The following is a 14,826-nucleotide window of genomic DNA, read 5'->3' on the forward strand; positions in this document are numbered from 1 at the left end:
AGGAGGAAGTGCCTTAAAAATATTTCTTAAAGTCTGTTTTAAAGTTTGCTTGGTGAGAATCAAACTTTGGCTATTTCACTTGTCTCGAAGACTTTCTTCCCTTTATTCTCGTTACATTCATTATTATGTTTGGATGGAGCATGATTTATCGTAGATGTACATGATTTGGGAGTTTTTCCTTCTTACGAAATTTCAAGGTGGAAAAGTTGACATTTAGCTTTTATTTCATCCTCATAAGCTGTGGAAAGATTTTTAAATAAGATCTCTTAAAACATGCATGGTCTTTTTGTAATTAAAAACGAAAAATTAAGTGCAGTTCTTAAATGTGATTTTGTTTATTGTTTCGAATGCTAATACAAAAAACAATTCTACAAAGATTAGAATTCTATATTTTTTAAATTTTTACCTTATATTTAAATAAAAAATTATTGGCTCAAAAGAATGCTCTTAAGTTTATTTGTTCACTGCATGTTTTAAAGTAGGCTCTAAGCCCAATGTGGAGCCCAAACTCAGGATCCTGAGATCAAGAGTTGCATACTCTACTGACCGAGTCAACCAGTCACCCCACTGCATGTTTTCTTAATGTTTGTATTGACTTTATCCATTTCCCTATTTAACTGTAAGTTCCTAAAAATTACGTTCGTACATAAAGTTAAAAGCTTTCACAATCAATCATCGTTAAGAACCAGGATTTTACTCCTGCCATAATAAATATGTATTTATATGTCAATGACCGGAAGATTTCAACAAAGAAAGAACACAGGGAGATTTCCAGTGTAATTGTCATCTACAGTGCTTACCTATATTTGAAAACAAATGTTCAGATGTTAAAAATAAGTCTGATGTTCTTTGTTCATATTACTGACATTTTCATGCTGATTATATATTATGGTAACATACATAATTACATTCTGCCCACGTTCTGTGATGGCAGAAATGATGTTGAGGTAGACATTCGCCCTTCTAAAGGGTGAGGCCATATGTGAGAGAAGATTTTTGGCCCAAAACTTCAGAGCATCCCTACGGTTGATGCTTATTTATTTCTCTGCTCCAGAACTTTTGTGGCTAATGTGACTTGGTAAAGTGCTGGGATGATTATAATCCATCGCAGCGCACAGAGGCACATCATAAAATCCTGCTTCGTTCTGCTTCATTTGCACGTGGCATCTTGTGTTTTCACTCACAGCCCACACCTGCCCTACAAGACATAAATCTCTTCTATTTGCCCTTTTACAGTGAATAGCATGGGGGCGCCCGGGTGGCTCAGTCGGTTAAGTGTCCGTCTTTGACTCAGGTCACGATCTCAAGGTTCCTGGGTTCGAGCCCCATGTCGGGCTCTGCTGACAGCTCAGAGCTTGGGGCCTGCTTCGGATTCTGTGTCTCCTTCCTTCTGCCCCTCCACCTCTCATTTTCTCTCTCTCTCAAATATAAATAAACATAAAAATTGTTTGAAAAAAAGATGAATAGCATGGACAAGTAAGTGGACAGTGCACCTGCAGTGGGGAAGAGATACCAGTGAAAAAAAAGACTGTGAGTAGGAGATGAGTTATGAAAGGAACGAAAGAGGACAGTGGTTTTCTTCAGAGAAGGCCATAGGAGTAGAAGTAGAGCATCATTTGAATGCTTGTTGGAAGTTACTCATTGTTTCTAATGGGTGTGAAGATTGTAAGTTTTAAGGAAAACGCTCTTTGATTGAATAAATCACATTGAATGTTGGACAAAGTTGCTGAGGCAGGATGTCAGGCATGAGGAGGAACAAGAAGCAATGGAATGATGATATTCTCTGAAACCAACAAACATACTCACTAGGTGGACTTTCCAGTTGGATGCCTTTATGGTTTTGTACAAAGTGAGACTCAAAGGGTGTCTTGACCAAGAGAAGGGTTGCCCTCAAGCTCCCGGTTGTCTATTGAGAATTAAAAGGAAGGACTGCTAAATGCAATGCAGTATCCTGGATTGGATCCTGGAACAGAAAAAAACAAAACAACAACAACAACAAAAACAACTACCATTGGAAAAACTGTTGAAATCTTAGCCTGGAGTTCTGAAGTGTAGTCAATAGTCATGTATCAATGTTGGTTTCTTGGTTTTGACAAATGTACCATAGTCATATAAGAGGTTGACACTGGGGAAAATGGGGGGGGGGGGAGATACATGGAAATTTTCTGTACTATCTTTGTAAGTTTTATGTAAATCTAAAATTACTTCAGGGGCGTCTGGGTGGATCAGTTGGTTAAGCATCTGACTTTGGCTCAGGTCATGATCTCACGGTTCGTGAGTTTGAGCCTCATGTTGGGCTCTCTGCTGTCATTGCAGAGCCCGCTTCAGACCCTCTGTGCCCCTCCCTTTCTGCCCCTCTCCCGCGTGCTGTCTCTCAAAAGTAAAATAAACATTCAAAAAGAAATAAAAATAAAATTACTCCAAAAATATTTTAAAATAACTAAAGCTGGGGGGCAAAAAAGTGCTCTAATTTGAAAGTAGGATACTGATTTTGGTAGAGAGGTGTTGTCCTTGGTGCAAGGCACACCCAATAGAGAATGTCAGATTAGAAGGATGTAAGGACTGCTCCAGATAAGGAGTAAAAAGTAAGGTAATGGAACACAAGCAAGGAAAAGAAGTCTGCAGCTAGACTTGCATCAGAGTACTTAGTGTAAATCTTGAGGAAAATCTCTCAATAGTAATAATGCATATTGCAGTGAAATAGTAATGGTTGGTTTAATACAAGCTCATTCTCTAACATAGGTTATCCTTTAGTCTTTAACCAGTGTTCAATTCACATGGAATTAATATTTGCCACCTTTGGTTAGAGTCGTGGGAAATCAGAGGTATTTCTTCCCTTCTTCCTTATAGACATGAGCTGCAGTTAAACCCTAGGTTTTGAGTGAGACGGCTCCAGTTTTGTTCTTCTTTGCATGTTGTTTCATTGTGTCAGATCCTGCATTTAAAAAAATGAAACAGCTTCAAAAATTATTATAAACCACATCCACCTTTGTTCCTTAAAATCTTTTTTTAATATTTATTTATTTTGAGAGAGAGAGTGCAAGCGTGCCACAGAGGAGGGTAGAGAGATGGGGAGACAGAGAATCCCAAGCAGGCTCCGCGATATCAGCACAGAGCCCTATATGGGGCTTGATCTCGTGAACTGTGAGGTCATGACCTGAGCCTAAATCGAGAGTCAGACCTTGAACCGACTGAGACCCCCAGGTGCCCCAGCCCTCTTTTTCTTTTTTGGCCATGTCATACAACAGGCATGCTTTGGTCATGCTACTAGGCATTCTTCATGTCCCCCGAGTCTGTATATGGTGGCTGGGCCTTAGATCACCACTTTTTGGATTTCTGAATTGTTACTACATGTGTAACAAGTCACAGGCCATCCCACCACCTAGCCTGCTCTACAATGCCACCTATGCAAGATGTGTCAGCTAACCAGTCTGGTAGCTTCACTCCCCTTTGGTCGATTTTTGGATAATGGAGTGGATTCGGTAAGATTCTGGTTTTAAGTAGTAAACTGTATCTCAAGCCAGCTTAAGCAAAAAGATATAAATGGTCATTCACAAAAAGGAAATGGTGGAGGTCTCGTGGTATCTGCAGGCCGGAATGTAGCTGGACCTCTAGAGGAAACCAGAACTAGGAGCCAGAAAGTCAGCACAGGAGCCCAGAAAGCATATTCTCTTTTGGTCTCTCATCTTTGCTTTTCTCCCTTTGTAGAATGACTTTCTGGGCTTCTCTGTCAACACAGAGACTGACTGGCTGACTCTATGCCCTATGAAAAATTCCCAGGAGGAAGACTCTTATTCGTTAACTTCTTGGCAGGCACTACCCCTAATCTAATCAACTGCAATCGTGGGGGCAGAGTCACACATTGTAAACCTGACTTCCTGTCCATATAGGTAGAAAAGTAGTACTGAGAGAAGCAAGAAGTACTGTGAGCTATGTAGACACCTCAGAAGCTGTTTACTATAAGAAATGGGCATAACCATAATGGAGAGAAGAAAAAGGAGATCTGATAGTTGTATGAAACACATACAACTACACAAACTATGTGACACTGACCATTCTATTCTCTTAGGGTCAAGAATCAAGTGTTGCTTCAATTCCTCAAAAAATATTGAATATTTGTGCATGGGTTTGGCTAAGTACCATTGGCACAAATTATCAGGTATGGTCTCGTGTCCTCAGTTGAGTTAGGGAGAGGTGTCTATGAGAAAATAAACCCTTATTCTTCCTTCCCTTTCTCAAATTCCAAATATGAGTGCAGTCATGATATCTTTCTCTGACTTATTTCACTTAGCATAATATACTCTAGTTCCATCCATGTTGAGGGAGGCAAACCATAAGAGACTCTTAAATACAGACAACAAACTGAGGGGTGCTGGAGGGGAGGAGGGTGGGGGATAGGCTAGATGGGCGATGGGCATTAAGGAGGGCACTTTTTGAGATGAGCACTGGGCATCGTACGTAAGTGATGAATCACTGGGTTCTACTTCTGAAGCCAAGACTCCACTGTATGCTAACGAATGTGAATTTAAATTAAGAAAATAAAATAAGATTATTTTATATCTTTAAAACAAAAGAAAATAAACCCACAGTACAAGAAAGTATAATATTAAATAACAAGTAATACAGATGTTAAGTTCTATTTGGGTTTATGTCTATAATGAAAATGTATCGTTTATCTTTTTAAGGTCCAATTTACTAATGGTACAAATGCATACTCGTGTTCATTTTATTTTATATTTGTATGAAGACCGTAGGGACTGTGGAGAAGCCCAATGACTGTGTCTCAACAAGGAAGTTGCTTGAAGAAATTTGTGCAGGGGCACCTGGGTGGCTCAGTCAATTGAGCATCCGACTTTGGCTCAGGTCATGATCTCACAGTCTGTGAGTTCAAGCCCCGTGTCGGGCTCTGTGCTGACAGCTCAGAGCCTGGGGCCTGCTTCGGATTCTGTGTCTCCCTCTCTCTCTGCCCCTCCCCCCCTCACGCTCTGTCTCTGAAAAATGAATAAATCTTAAAAAAAATTAAAAAAAAAGAAATTTGTGCAACAGTGATCTAATTAAGCCCAACGCCTCCAGGGCCTGCCCCACCCATAGGTGGGCCGAAATACACAATGTCGTCTCTCCTGGTCATTTTTGTGGACACTGCCCCACAAATTCCTTTTGTAAAACCATATGTCTTCTAGAGTACCCTGTTTGAGTGCAAACTGTGCTTTGCAATACTGTATGATCAAGCATTTGTAACTTAGCATGATTGGTTTCGAGACTGGTAAACTTAGATGAGAAATCCAAAAAGATCTTGAGTACAGAGCAGAGGCAATAGCCCCTTCGGGGACTTTGGAAGTGAATGATGAGATGTGGAACGAGATGGTGAGGGGCCACTGGAAATTGAGTCACTTAGTTCAGGTTACTGCCAAGAATTCCAAAGGCTGCCTTACAAATTTCCATTCCTGGTAAAGCTACCATAAAAATCTTAATGGCAAGGATTAGGTGTCCTGTTTTTTCTTTAACCTCCTATAAAGGTTTAGGGGCCCCTAGGTGGCTCAGTTGGTTAAGCATCTGACTTCAGCTCAGATCACGATCTCATGGTTCATGAGTTCGAGCCCCACGTCAGGCTCTCTGCTGTCAGCACAGAGCCTGCTTCAGATCCTCTGTCCTCCCCACCTCTCAAAAATAAATGAACATTAAAAAACTAAACTCTTACCAGGTTTATACTCATACTGACTTTCCTTATTCTTATAGAATCCTGTGAATAAATCTTCAGTTGACTGAAGGATCAGAGTTAGGGAATATACTGAAGAAAATAGGAGCCTCAACACTCTGATTCCATCAGAGGAGCCAGTCTTCTGTGTAGCCTCCTGTTCCTGCCCCAAAATAGCTCTCTGGCTGAACTGATGCCAGGAAATTTCCTATTAGAGTCCTTGCTTATATATAGGTTCTTTGGATATTATTAACTAAGCCCGACACGTAGATGGTGTTCAATAGTATTTGTCCTAAGATATGGTGATGACATCAGGGATTAGCATGAATGTCTTTCAGTTTAATGAGATCAGCTTACCCATATAAAAGCTGTTGGGTAGAGGAAGGTTGGAAAGATATAAATCATGGTGCTATTTATGCTGTGACAGCACAACATAGCACGTTTAAGAAGACCAAGGTAGAAAATACAAACAGGCTATGAGCACCATGTCACAGAGAGGTTTACCCCTACCACATCACACCGCTTCCCCTCTCTTCCATGATATCCTAGCCACGTGCCGATTTACGTCTGCCGATAAGGCCGTGTGGGCTGAACTGCTCTGCCAGGGTGAAATATACAAAGCCACTGCTCATCCCTCCTCAACTGCTCCAAACAAATCGTCAGAGGGTGAAAATAACTCAGTGACTAGATTTCCTGGTTTGACTTTGTTCACAGCAATTTATCTAGATAAGCCTTCCTTTTTTCTCCATTATGCTGGGGAGATACAGTCAGAAAAGATCATGCAAAGTAAATATACTGGGTTTTAAGGAAAATGTATATATTCCGCTTCTAAGAAATATGTTTAAGGGGAACAAAAGGAATTATGGAGTTTTTGTTGCCGGTTTTGACACGAATCAGCTGCGTCTTCATCACCCGGTAACCACCTCACCCTTTTTGTTTCTATAAAATTAGACAGTGGCTGGAAATGGTGAAAAAGTATGCTGGTAAATCAAGAGGAAAAATTTTATAGTGAAAAACAGAGATTAAAAAAATCGCACCAAGAACTTGGGGAACAATTTGACAGATTTCGAGCCAACCTGTGTCATTTATAGTACAATTGAGTCCAAGGACTGTGTGTATAAAACAGATTAAAATGACTGGTCCCTGGAGAAAAGGGATTTGAATACATAAGTGCTTTTCTATGTCAGCTATGTTTTTAGTAAAATTTTGAGAACACTGCAAAGCTCACATTTGCTACTAACATTTTTACTTTTTAGAAATGTAGTTCATGTAGATAAAGGTTTCCTGGACCCAAATGAAAATTATTCTATGGGAGAAACTGTCTCCAGTTTAAAAACTATGCCATAGAGTGCCTATCGGGGTAAGAAAATAGTTCAATTATTTTTTAATATTTGTCCAATCAAAGCAGCACCATATCTGACTAATTCCATTATTATAATTTGAATACTCTATTACAGTATCGATATCCTGCTGCTTTTATGGTATGTCTTGCTTTACACAAACAATGAACTCAGGAAAATGCTTATGGGAGATAGAATCCTATTACCCTCCACTGTGTCTAATATGGTTCTGCTGTTTTAAGGACACTCCTTTTCCTCTCCCCCCTTGTCCCTCTTCTGTCTCCACCCTCACCCCCGCCCAGTTCAGTGAAGTGCACTAGGCCAGCGGGATAGGGAGGCAAGGGGTGATATACTGGTCAGAGTAAACTTTTTTCTTGAAAAACCACTGACTGTCAGCCACCCCAGTATGGTGTAAGAACACTTAACAACGGAAACACCAGATTGATTTGAATTAAGCTTTTCATGCAACAAACACAGCTGAACGTTGGTGTACTGGTTGTTTCCGGCATTGGAGACACAAATATGAATAAGATAGTTTCTGACTCTATTAAGTGAAGAACATCACTTGAAAGAGGAGGGAGGAGTGACAGTTTACAGTGTGGCTGGGTTTTAAAGGATTGGATAGGAATTTGCCAGGTGGGCAAGGAAGAGAAGGGCTTCTGGGCGAAAGGCATAGCAAGGGCAAGGCAAGACGATATGAAATGACAAGACGTTTTGGGGGCTTCTAAGCAAATGGTGAGGGGAGGAGAGGATGGAAAGTGGCCAGGGATGGTGTTGCAAAGGGACGAGAGCTGGATCGCAAAGGGCTTTGTAGACCACGGATTGTTAGAGAGGCGTTCTCTCTTGTTGGGTGGGGGTAGTACCTATGGCCTGGATGAACTGGCCCCAAACCTTGTATTTCTTTTGATTCTCATTTCATGCTTACTAAGTTGTTTTCTGGCTGGATCTTAGAGATACCTTCGGATCAGGAAAGGAACACTCAGAGCACTAAGCAGAAATAAAATGGTAAGTGGAGAAATAGAACTCCATTTAAGATGAATCAAGTAGACAGAAAATTCAGAAACAGACCCAAGTCTCTTTGGAGATTAATTATATGCTAAAACTAGCATTTCAAACCAATATAGAAATGGTGGGCTTTTCAGGAAATGATGTTGGGACAATTGGTTAGCCTCTTGGGGAAAAAAAATTAAGCTTGATTCTCCCCTCATCAAAAAGCAACTTGACCCCTACCTCGTTCCTCATACCAGGTAAATTCCAAATGGAGCAAAGATTTAAATATTAAAACAAAAATACTAGGAGAAGATATAGGCAAACATTTCAATAATCCTAAGGTGGGGAAGATATTTTAAAGTATGATCCGAAACTCAGGAATCACAGAAAGATTGAGAAATTTGACTACGTAAAAATGTATAGCTTCCTAAATAGCAAATGAACATTGAAAATAAAAACAATGAACCGTGGAAATGATTTACATTTATGATAAATGGCAAAATTACTTAATATATAAAGAGCTTTTTTGAATTAAAAAAAAACCCTCAACACCAGAATTAGGAAAATAGCCAATGGATGCTGATAACCTAATCAGTCTCTCCAAAATCAAAGTAACTTTAAATTATGTATTCTAAATGTTAAAAAATTCAACTAAAAATTCTTTAATGCCTTATTTCTTTCATCTTTGTTTCTTTGGACAAAGACTGACTCTCTTCTCAAATATGTATAACTGACGAATATTTTGCCTTCTTTATTTTGACTGCCCTTGTTTTCAAAATGTGTACTTGAAAACTGCTTTTCAAATGTATATTAACCATTTGAAATATGTCTATTTTTGAGCTTACCTTCCTGGTGAATCCCAAAACAATACCTGAAAAGATATGGGGGTAGATCTTTGTAACCACTTAAAAAGAAATGTAGAGGTGCCTGAGTGGCTCAGTCGGTTAAGTGTCCGACTTTGGCTCAGGTCACGGTCTCGCGGTTCCTGGGTTGAGCCCCATGTCGGGCTTTATGCTGACAGTGTGGAGCCTGCTTCAGATTCTGTGTCTCCCTCTCTCTCTGCCCCTCCCCCACTCGTTCTCTCTCTCTCTCTCTCTCTCTCTCTCTCTCTCTCTCTCTCAAAAATAAATAAACATTAAAAAAAGTTAAAAAAGAAACAAAAATAAACATGAAAAGGTAAGAACAAAAAGAAATGTAAAACTGGTATGCTGAAATCTGAGGGTGTACTAGTTTCTGGATTCTGGCTGGGGCTCAGTCCGTCTCATTGCTTCATGCACACTGATGTTTTGTAGCTTTCAGTACACAATTCTTTGACCTCCTTGGTTTAATTTATTCTTAGGTATTTTCTTCTTTTGGATGCTGTGATAAATGCAAATGTTTTCTTAATTTCCTTTTTGGATTGTTCGTTGCTCGTGTATAGAAATGCAATTGATTTTTGTATGTTGATCTTGTATTCTGTAAATTTACTGCATTCATTTATTAGCTTATGTAGATTTTTCTGGAGGCTTTATAATTTTCTGCTTATAAGATCATGTCATCTGTGAATAAATTTCAGCTCTTCCTCTCCAATTTGGATGTCTTTTCTTTCTTTTTCTTGCCTAATTGACCTGGCTAGAACATCCAGTACGTTGTTGAATAGCAGTGAAGAAAATGACATCCTTGTGTTGTTCCTGAACTTAGGAATGTGGGAGGAAAGCTTCCAGTCTTTCACTGTTGAATATGATGTCAGCTATAGGTTTTTCATAAATGCCTTTTATCAGGTTGAGAAAATTCCCTTCTTTTCCTAGTTTTCTGAATGTTTTTATCCTAACATGGTGTTAGATTTTGTCTAATGCCTTTTCTTCATTAATCAAGATGATCATGTGGATTTTTTCTGTCATTCTATTAATGTGGAGTATTATTACATTGACTGATTTTCTTATGTTGAACTACCCTTGCACTTGTGGGACAAATCCCACTTGATCCTGGTTTATAATCCTTTTAATATGCTGCAGAATTTGGTTTGGTAGTATTTTCTTGAGGATTTCTTTTTTAATTTTAGAAAGAGAGAGAACGTGTGCAAATGGAGGAGAGGGGCAGAGGGAGAGAGAGAGAGAGACAATCTGAAGCAGGCTCCATGCTAAGCTCGATCCCATGTCCCTGGGATCATGACCGGAGCTGAAATCAAGAGTCAGATGCTCAACCGACTGAGCCACCCAGGCACCCCAAGGATTTTTGTATCTATATTCATAAAGGATATTGGTCTGTAGTTTTTCTTTTTTGTTATATCTTTGTCTGGCTTTGGTGTCAGGGTAATGCTAGCCTCAAGAATGAGTTAGGAAGGAAGTATTTTCTCTACTAATGCTTTTTGGAAGAGTTTGAGAAGGGTTAGTGTTTATTATTATTAAGATTTTATTTTAAGTAGTCTCCACACCCAACATGGGGTTCGAACCCACAACACTGAGATCAAGAGTTGCATGCTCTACCAACTGACCCAGCCAGGTGCCCCTAGTGTTAATTATTTTTAAATGTTTGGTAGAATTCACCAGTATAGACATCTGGTCCTATGCTTTTCTGATTACTAACTCATCCTCTTGTTTTCGATCTGGTCAGATTTTTTATTTCTTCTTTGGTCAGTTTCAGTAATTTTTGTCATTTATTTTTTAAAAATGTTTTCAGCATATGCATGAAATCTGCTTTTTGTCTCTGATCCTATCTTGGTTATTTATGTCTTCTCTCTTTCTTTCATATTAAATAATCCCACCAAAAGTTTGCCAATTTTACTAATAAATCTTTTCAAAAAAATTGGATTTGTTGATTTTCTTTACTTTATATATGGTTTCTATGTAATTAGTCTCTTTGTTTTTGTTTTCTTCTTCACTTTAGTTTTTGTTTTAACTCACTGATTTTCATACATTGATTATGTATATGTGAAATATTAGTTTGGGGTATATAAAATAGTCTTTTTTTATGGGAAACTAATGATCAATATGGACAAGTTAATGCAGTTCATCCTAATATTTAAAGCTAAAAACATTTGCTGTAAGCAATATTTTTTTTTTTAATTTTTTTTTTTAATTTTTTTTTTCAACGTTTTTTTATTTATTTTTGGGACAGAGAGAGACAGAGCATGAACGGGGGAGGGGCAGAGAGAGAGGGAGACACAGAATCGGAAACAGGCTCCAGGCTCCGAGCCATCAGCCCAGAGCCTGACGCGGGGCTCGAACTCACGGACCGCGAGATCGTGACCTGGCTGAAGTCGGACGCTTAACCGACTGCGCCACCCAGGCGCCCCAGCAATATTTTTTACAAGGTAGAAAAATGATATTACAGAGATTTTATTGTTTATGAGTACATTTCTTTCTTTTTTTTTTTAATTTTTAAAAATTTATTTATTTTTTGAGAAACATAGAACAAGTTGGGGAGGGGCAGAGAGAGAAGGAGACACAGAATCTGAAGCAGGCTCCAGGCTCCGAGCTGTCAGCACAGAGCCTGATGCGGGGCTCGAACTCACAAACCGTGAGATTATGACCTGAGCCGAAGTCGGACGCTCAATCGACTGAGCCACACAGGCGCCCCTGAGTGCATTTATCTCGAGTAAAAGTGCAAATCATACAAGGGAAAGATATACAACAATTTCGAGATAGTAGTTACCTTAGGGAAGGAAAGCAGGTGAAGGGATTTATGTGTAAAATTTAATTCTTACAAAGAAAATATTAAAAATATAAATAAAGATGTAGAGCAAATGAGGCAAAATACCAACAACTGTTTTATTTTGTTGGTGGGGAAATCCCACAAAACTTGATAATTAGAATTTTTGTTATCATCCTGTTTAGATGTTAACAGTTAGTGCATCCAGGTAAGTACTATATGAAACACTTATATAAACAAGAACAATAATACCGTTTTTATAAATTGTGTATTTCATTGATGATTTCTCTGTTTACAATGCGCTATTGACTTTGTTGGTTATTTCTACTGATTCTTGCTCCTGGAGTCTAGTTTCTTTCCATGCTTGCTCATCTCTGTGTGTTCCTTGTTGTATTTAAATTTTTTTTTGTAAGAATAATTTGAGATCAGGGATAAAGGTATCTTCTTCCAAAAAGGATATGTATTTTTTTCTGTCAGGCACTTGGGGCACCAAGTGCTTTAAGTGTAGTTGAAAGCTTGAGGTTCTCTGAGGGGGGCCTGAGTGGCTCAATTAAATGTCCGGCTCTTGGTTTTGGCTCAGGTCACGGTCTCACGGTTTGTGGGTTTGAGCCCCACATCGGGCTCTGTGCTGACAGTGTGGAGCCTGCTTGGGATTCTCTCTCTGTCTCTCTCTCTCTCTTTCTCTCTCTCTGCCCCTCCCCTGCTCACTCTCTCTCTCAAAAGAAATAAAGTAAAAAATAAAATAAAAAACAAAGCTTGAGGTTCTCTGAATAGCCCAGAGAATTGGACTTAGGCTGTGATCCCATGTAAAGACTGACCCAATTCTGGGTGAAGCACTCTCAGGACTTTGGGGCCCTGACTTCTGGGTCCTGCCTGTGGGAAGTTCTCCTGTTTGTGAGGCCTCTGGGTTTTACTTCTGTCCTGCTGCCACTCGTTCTGTGAGTCTTCAGAATGAAAATTCACAAATTGGAAGGATTGTCAAGAACCCTCAGAGAAGAAAGTTGCTTTTGTTCTTACTCATCTCCCTGGTGAATATTTTCCTGTTAATTTTGGCCTCGTAATTCCCTACTGTCGTGTTGGGTCTTTTATGCTTTTAAGGTGGTAATTTTTCTATTTTATCTAGCTTTTTCACTTGTTTTCAGCAGGAGGGTTGTCCAAACAATCTAGCCCTCGATTATCAGAATCAGGAAGCTAGCATTTAATTCAGTTCCGTCTTATCTTCTCTCTCTCTTCTTAAGGTGAAAGTCGTCCCTGTAGGTTGTTTGAGGCGCGATTCCTCACCTCCCGCGTGTGATCATTCAAACAGGAGAAGACATATTTCCGCAAGAGTGAGCAGTGATCATAAGGCCGAGGACAGTCCCCCAGGGCAAAAGAAATCTGCACATGAGGTGACTCTAGTTCACCCAGCAATTTTTAAAACCATTTATATTATCAAACAGAACTCGGTTTATCAGTCTAACAATATCTTCATTTGGGATGTGTCAGAGTTTCTTTCGAGAACGAAGCATCATGACTTACTCTGCACGTCTGGAACTGAAGGGCCCATCCAAGGGTTCTCCCCAGCTGCTCCCCCAAAAGCAGCAGCTTGAACTAAAGACGAATTCACATTTCTAGTCGTCAAGTTCTGTACTTGAATTTTTTTTTTTTTAATTTTGAAAGCGAGAGTGTGAGCAGGGGAAGGGCAGAGAGAGAAGGACAGAGAATCCAAAGTGGGCTCTGTGAGCCCGATGTGGGGTTCGAAGTCACGAACCTTGAGGTCGTGACCTGAGCCAGAGTCCGACGCTCAACCGACTGAGCCACCCAGGTGCCACATGTGCTCGTATTTTTTAAATAACGGCTACCTCGACCTTTACCCACCAATATGTTTTAAAAGTTCCTAGGGCCACACAATTCATCATAACAGGCAGACTCCACCGGACTCCTTCCTCCATCTTCCCCCTTCTTATCTTTGGATAGTTTAAAGGGAACAAGGTTGGTGACCCACAATGCTGCCTTTCATAGAAGCCGCCTGCTGCTATAGGTCTTGTCAACACATTCGCTTATAAAAACAGGCGCCTCTGTGGCAATATTTCATTCCAGTGATGCTTTTTCCATTCCACCAGTACGTTCCAGAAACGCAGTCGTTCTGGTCGATGGCCCTTAGTGCAGTGGAGCCAATGTGCAGCTTTACATTTTTTGGTCTTGTGTTTTGACTGGCTGAGAACCCCAAGCCGAGGTGTCTGAACACATCACAGTGATGCTGAATTTTATGAATAAGGAAGAAGCTGGTACACGAAGGGGACTCTCTATTGGTTTTTAAATTTGAAAATTAGTGCTCATTGCTCAGCAAGTTTTTATTTCTTATCTGATAGAAGTAGAGGCTGTTTCAAAGAGGCATCTTAAGATGCTGCATTTTAGAACAATCTGTTTGAACCCGAGGAAGTTTGTATTTTGGGTGTAGGTGGGAGATGGACTGAGCCGGTCCGCATATAATGGAAAGCACATCGGAAAGGAAGGATGAAGGGAGGGAGGGAGACCACGGCTTCTGAGGCAGAGGAGAAGAATGGATGATGTGGTCAAAGCTGGCCGCCTGCCTTCTCCGGTGCTTCCGTGTTTGTAGGGACAATCAGCGGAGGATATACCAGGTTATGATATAGTAGCAAATGGTCACAAAGTAGTGCTTTAAGGCAACAAAGGTTCATTTGTCCCTCATATCCAGTGTGGGTCTGAGGGGCTTTCCAGCACAACTGGACCTCTATATGGCAACTAGACCATCCAGGCTGATGGGGGCTTTACCATCTAATAATTGCCCCATCTTGAACATATGACTGTTTTACATTGACTGATGTAGCATGAGAAGAGAGGCTGAGGGTGTTGCACAAGCAGTTAAGTACTCTGTTCCAGAAGTTCTACGTGCCACTCCAGCCTACGACCCGTGGGCCGAACTTGCCACGCGGCCCTAACCAACTTCATGACAGATGGAGAAGTGCACTTCCTTGTGTGTCTGGAGGAGAACCAGACGTTAACGAACAGAAGTCTCTGCCACAGAGGTGCGTGCCTGATGCCTTTCCACCTTGCAAGTTATGTGTCATAAAAAGAAGCAGAACTGTATGGTTCTTAGCCACAGAATACAAGCCTCAAACGTATGGCTGTGGCATACTGTGGAGAGAAAGGAGCCATTTGTCTTTAGAA

Source organism: Panthera tigris, chromosome X (assembly GCF_018350195.1).
Source record: "Panthera tigris isolate Pti1 chromosome X, P.tigris_Pti1_mat1.1, whole genome shotgun sequence".
In the NCBI taxonomy this organism is placed as follows: domain Eukaryota; kingdom Metazoa; phylum Chordata; class Mammalia; order Carnivora; family Felidae; genus Panthera; species Panthera tigris.